The sequence below is a fragment of the Rhinolophus sinicus genome, chromosome 5 (genome assembly GCF_057876585.1).
Source record: "Rhinolophus sinicus isolate RSI-liver-muscle chromosome 5, RSI-T2T, whole genome shotgun sequence".
NCBI classification, from domain to species: Eukaryota; Metazoa; Chordata; class Mammalia; order Chiroptera; family Rhinolophidae; genus Rhinolophus; species Rhinolophus sinicus.
Window position 1 is genome coordinate 77,620,732 of NC_142505.1, and position 5,761 is coordinate 77,626,492.

The window sequence follows — 5,761 nt, forward strand, 5'->3', positions numbered from 1 at the left end:
TTCTTTTTCTTGCCTAATTGCCCTCACTAGAACTTCCATTACAGTGAATAGAAGTGATGAGAGAGGACATTCTTGTTTTCTTCCTGATATTAGGAGGAAAGCATTCAGTTTTTCATCATTAAATAGGATGTTAAGGTTTTTTGTAGATGTCCTTTATCAGGCTGAGAAAGCTTCTTTCTATTTCTAGTTTGTTGAAGGTTTTTTTTATCATGAAGAGCTGTTGAATTTTATCAAAGGCTATTCAGATGATTATGTGTTTCTTGTCCTTTATTCTACTGATGTGGTATGTTACATAAAGATGGTAAACAAACTTGCGTTCCTGGAATAAATCATATTTGGTCATGGTATATAAACATTTTTATATGTTGTTGGATTTGGTTTTCTAATATTTTGTTGAGGATTTTTATATCTATATTCATCAGATATATTGGTCTTTAGTTAGCTTTGATGTCTTTGTCTATTTTTGATACTGAGGTAATACTGCTCTCATAGAATGAACTGGGAAGTATTCCCTCCTGTTTATATTTTAAAATTACTTATTTTTCATAATGTAAAAATAATAAAATATAGAAAAGTATGACTAGTCAGATGGGTAGTAAGCTTTTTGGGGTTATCACTTTGTGAGGTGTGTAAATGTCTGATCATTATGTTGTTTTGTATACCTGAAACTAATAATAAAAAAAGAGAAAAGTATGACTAAAAATTACTCTTAACCCTACCAAGTAGAGGTAACCACTGTTAATATTTAGGTGAATTTCCTTCCCATTTTTTTTCTATGCATATACAGGCTAAAATACAAAATTGGCATCATGCTCAATATGGAGTTTGGTATGTTTTAGTTTTTTTATGTTAAAATTGCATTTGTGAGCTACAATGGAATATTATTCAGCAATAAAAAAGGAATGAGGTACTGATACATTCTACAACATGGATGAACCTCAAAAACATCATGCTAAGTGAAAAAGCTAAACACAAAAGTTCATATATTGTACGATTCCATTTATATTAAACATAAATCCATAGAGACAGCATAATGATTGTTGTTTTGCCAGGGGCTGGAGGGTGTGTGTGTTAGGGGGTGGGAGGAGTGTGGAATGGAGAGTGTAGGAATGCTTAATAGGTACAGAATTTCTTTTGGGGTTGATAATAATGTTTGGAACTAGAGCGAAGTGATGGTTGCACAACACTGTGAATATACTAAATGCCACTGAATTGCTTATTTTAAAATGGTTATATTTATGTTATGTGAATTTCACCTCAAAAAATGACATTTATGAGCATTACTAGATGTGATTTAAAGCTCTTTAAAAATGTGATTCTAAAATATTTTATTACATTTTTTAAAATTATGTATGTATTTGTTTGTGATGGAGTGAAATAATAGTTAAGGTTAAGGTTTAAGTACAAATCTCAGAATACCATAATAACGTCTCAACAGCTACAAAATATTTCTTTAGAGATATGCCTTATTTTATTGTATATTTAATGCATCTAAAAATTTTATTATATATTATGCTATAATGACTATCCTTAGGATTGTTTCTTAGAAATGAGTTGTTATTTTCTGAGCTCTATGAGATACTATAGAAGATGATTTCAGGATAGAGAAAAATTTAGTAAGCTAGACACACTCAAAAAACCATAAATTAATGCAGAAATTGAACTAATTTAAATTAAAATGTCTGTTTATCAAAATATTATTGCAAGAGTGAAATGGCAAGATGCAGAGTAAGCAAAAATAAATACAAAACATATACAGTTGATCCTTGAAAAACTTGGGTTTGAACTTTACAGGTCCACTTATTTATATGCAATTTTTTTTCAATAAATATGCACAATACTGTAAATGTATTTTCTCTTCCTTATGATTTTCTTAATAACCTTTTCTCTAGCTTACTTTATTGTTATAATACAGTATATAATACATATGACATACAAAATATATGTTAATTGACTGTTTGTGTTATTGGTCATCAATAGTCTATTAGTTGTTAAGTTTTTGGGGAGTCAAAGGTTATACATGGATGTTTGACTGTTCAGGGGTTGGTGCCCCTAATGCCTGTGTTGTTCATTGGTCACCTGTAATTAGTAAATGGCTTGTATCCAGAGTATATAAAGAACTTCCATAAATCCATAAGAAAAAGAACTGAATAATAGTAAAAATATTATATATAAAAATTTGTAAGTGCAGCTAAGGTAGTATTTAGAGGAAAATTTATAGTATTAAATGTATACATTTAAAAAGAAGAATTGTTGAAAATATGAGCTAAGAATGCATCGCAGGAAGTTATATTCAAAGAAAGTAGAAGAAGGAAATAATTATAAGAGAAGAAATTAATGAAATAAAACCAAAAAATACAATAGAGAGAATTTTTTAAAAAAATACCAAACTTTGTTCTTCAAAAAGAATAATGAAATTGACAAAACACTGGAGAGACTAGTAATGAAAAAAAGAGAGGGGCCAGCCCGGTGGCTCAGGAGGTTACAGCTCCATGTTCCTAACTCCAAAGGCTGCCGGTTCGATTCCCACATGGGCCAGTGGGCTCTCAACCACAAGGTTGCCAGTTCAATTCCTCAAGTCAGGCAGGGGATGGTGGGCAGCGCCCCCTGCAACTAAGATTTGAACACGGCACCTTGAGCTGAGCTGCCACTGAGCTCCCGGATGGCTCAGTTGGTTGGAATGCGTCCTCTCAACCACAGGGTTGCCGGTTGGATTCCTCGACTCCTGCAAGGGATGGTGGGCTGTGTCCCCTGCAACTAGAAAGCGGCAACTGGACCTGGAGCTGAGCTGCGCCCTCCACAACTAAGACTGAAAGGACAACAACTTGAAGCTGAACGGCACCCTCCACAGCTAAGATTGAAAGGACAACTTGACTTGGAAAAAAGGCCTGGAAGTACACACTGTTCCCCAATAAAGTCCTGTCCCCCTTCCCCAATAAGATAAAATAAAATTAAAAAAGAGAGAATGAATAAATAATAATAAGAATGAAGAAGTGGATATTACTAGAGGTCCCAGAGACATCTAAAAGATACTAAGAAGATACTATGAACAACTTAATGCCAATAAATGTAAAAGGTTTCGATAAAAAGGAAAAAATCCCAGGCGGCTGGATGGCTCAGTCGGTTAGAGCATGAGCTCTCAACAACAATGTTGCCAGTTCAATTCCCTCCATGGGATGGTGGGCTGTGCCCCCTGCAACTAAAGATTGAAAACGGCGATTGGACTTGGAGCTGAGCTGCGCCCTCCACAACTAGATTGAAGGACAACGACTTGAAGCTGATGGGCCCTGGAGAAACACACTGTTCCCCAATATTCCCCAATAAATCTTTTTTTATAAAAGGAAAAATCCCTAGGAATTATAATTTACCAAAAGAGATTCATGAAGAAATGGGAAACCTGAATAGTCCTATAACTATTATAGAAATTGAATCAGTTATTAAAAACCTTCCCACAAAGAAAACTCCAAATCCAGATAGCTTTCCCTGTGAATTATATTCAACATGCAAGGAAAATAAAGATACATTAAACTCTTCTGGAAGTTTAGAAGTTTCTACTCCCAAGAATAAAAGTTATCCTCTTTAACTCATTTCATGGAACTAATATGACCCTGATCCCCAAATCTGACGGAGTCAATATATGAAATTTAAAGGGCAATCTCACATATGAACATAAATATTAAAACCCAAAGTATTATTAAACAAAATTTGGCATCATATAAAAAGGATAGTTTATATGACCAAGTTATAATTAATCTTAGGAAAGCAAGGTTTGCTTAAAATCCAGTTAATGTAATTTATCACATCAACAGATTAAAGGAGAAAAATCTTATGGTTATCTCAATGGATGTAGAAAAAGCATTTGTTAAAGTTAACATCCATTGATTTAAATGAATACATAATTTTTAAAAAATTTGCCAAACTGGTTCTTCCTTAATTTTATAAATGTTATATTTTAAAAAATAGCTAAACACAAGCATCATACTTAGTGGTAAAACATTGAAAGTTTTCCCTTGAAAATTGGAACAAAACAAAAATACCCATTACTACCACTTGTATTTAACATTATATAAGAGGTCCTGGTCAGCACAGTGAAGGAAGAAAAGATAAGGATTGGAAAAGGAAGAAGCAAAACTGCTGTTATTTAAAGATGATATAATAGTGAAAATAATTACAGATAATTTTTGTATTAGTTTTTTTTTTTTTTTTAATTAGGGAATATTGGGGAACAGTGTGTTTCTCCAGGGCCCATCAGCTCAAAGCCGTTGTCATTCAATCTAGTTGTGGAGGGCGCAGCTCAGCTCCAAGTCCAGTGCCATTTTCAATCTTAGTTGCAAAGAGCACAGCCCACCATCCTATGTGGGAATTCAACTGGCAACCTTGTTGTTGAGAGTTTGCGCTCTAACCACCTGAACCATGTGGCCACCCCTCCAGAAGCTCAGCAGCAGCTCGTTGTCTTCAATCTAGTTGTGGAGGGTGCAGCTCACTGGCCCATGTGGGAATCGAACCAGCAACCCTGTTGTTCAGAGCTTGCACTCTAACCAACTGAGCCATCTGGCCGCCCAATTACAGATAATTTGAATTATTAAGAGAGTTCAGCAAGTCTCCTAGACTTGAAAAAACATCAATATACAAAAATCAATGTATTTAACAACAACAAAGAGAAAATTGTATGTTAAAACGATAGCATTTGTAGTATCATTTAAAACTACCAAATCACTGGGAATAAATCTAATAAAAGTTGAGTAAGTCTCCAATGCAAATAAAAATGGAAAGTATTATTGACAGAAATTAAAAATCTTAATAAATAGAGATATGGTGTTCATGGATTTGTAGATTCAATATTACAAAGATTGTCAGTTCTTCCCGAAATGATCTATAGATTCAATTTTTTAAAAAACTTTTATTTATTTTAAGTGTGTTTTTCCAGGACCCATCAGCTCCAAGTCAAGTAGTTGTTTCAATCTAGTTATGGAGGGCACAGCTTACAGTGGCCCATGCAGGGATCAAACCAGCAACCTTGTTGTTAAGAGCACCACTTTCTAACCAACTGAGCTAACCGGCCACCCTATAGATTCAATTTTATTTCTAATAAAAACTCATAATTTTTTTGTGGAACTTGACAAGATGATTCTTAAATTTACATGGACATGCAAAAGTCCAAGAATAAGTCACTCTAGAGGAAGAATGACATTAGAGGAATCGCTGTACCCGATTACTCTAAAGCTACAGTAATTAAGAGAGTGTGGCATTTGGGAGTAGACAGTTCAATGGAATAGAGATGAGATTACAGAAACAGACCTGCACACATCTAGACACTTGATTTCTGACAGAGATGGCAGTGTATAGCAGTGGGAAAAAGACAGACTCTCAATGAACTTGGCTGGAACAATTGGGTATCCCTATGGCAAAAGAAAGAAATTGAACCCCTACCTCACACCATATACCAAAATCAACTCCAGGGCCATATGGAACTATTATAAAAGGCAAAATTGTAAAGTTTTTGAATAATAATGTAGAAGAGTATTTCATAACCTTGGGTAAGAAAAATTTTCTTAAAGCACAAAAAGTATCACAAAAGAGAGACGGATAAAATGAAGAATCAAAAGATAACATTAAGAGAATGAAAAGACAAGCTACAGAGTAGCAGAAGACAATTGCAATGGGTAAAACTAACAAAGGGCTTGTATCCAGACTATCTACAGAATTCATAGACTTAATAATAAAAGGCAACCCAATAGAAAAATGGGCAATCCAAACTCAT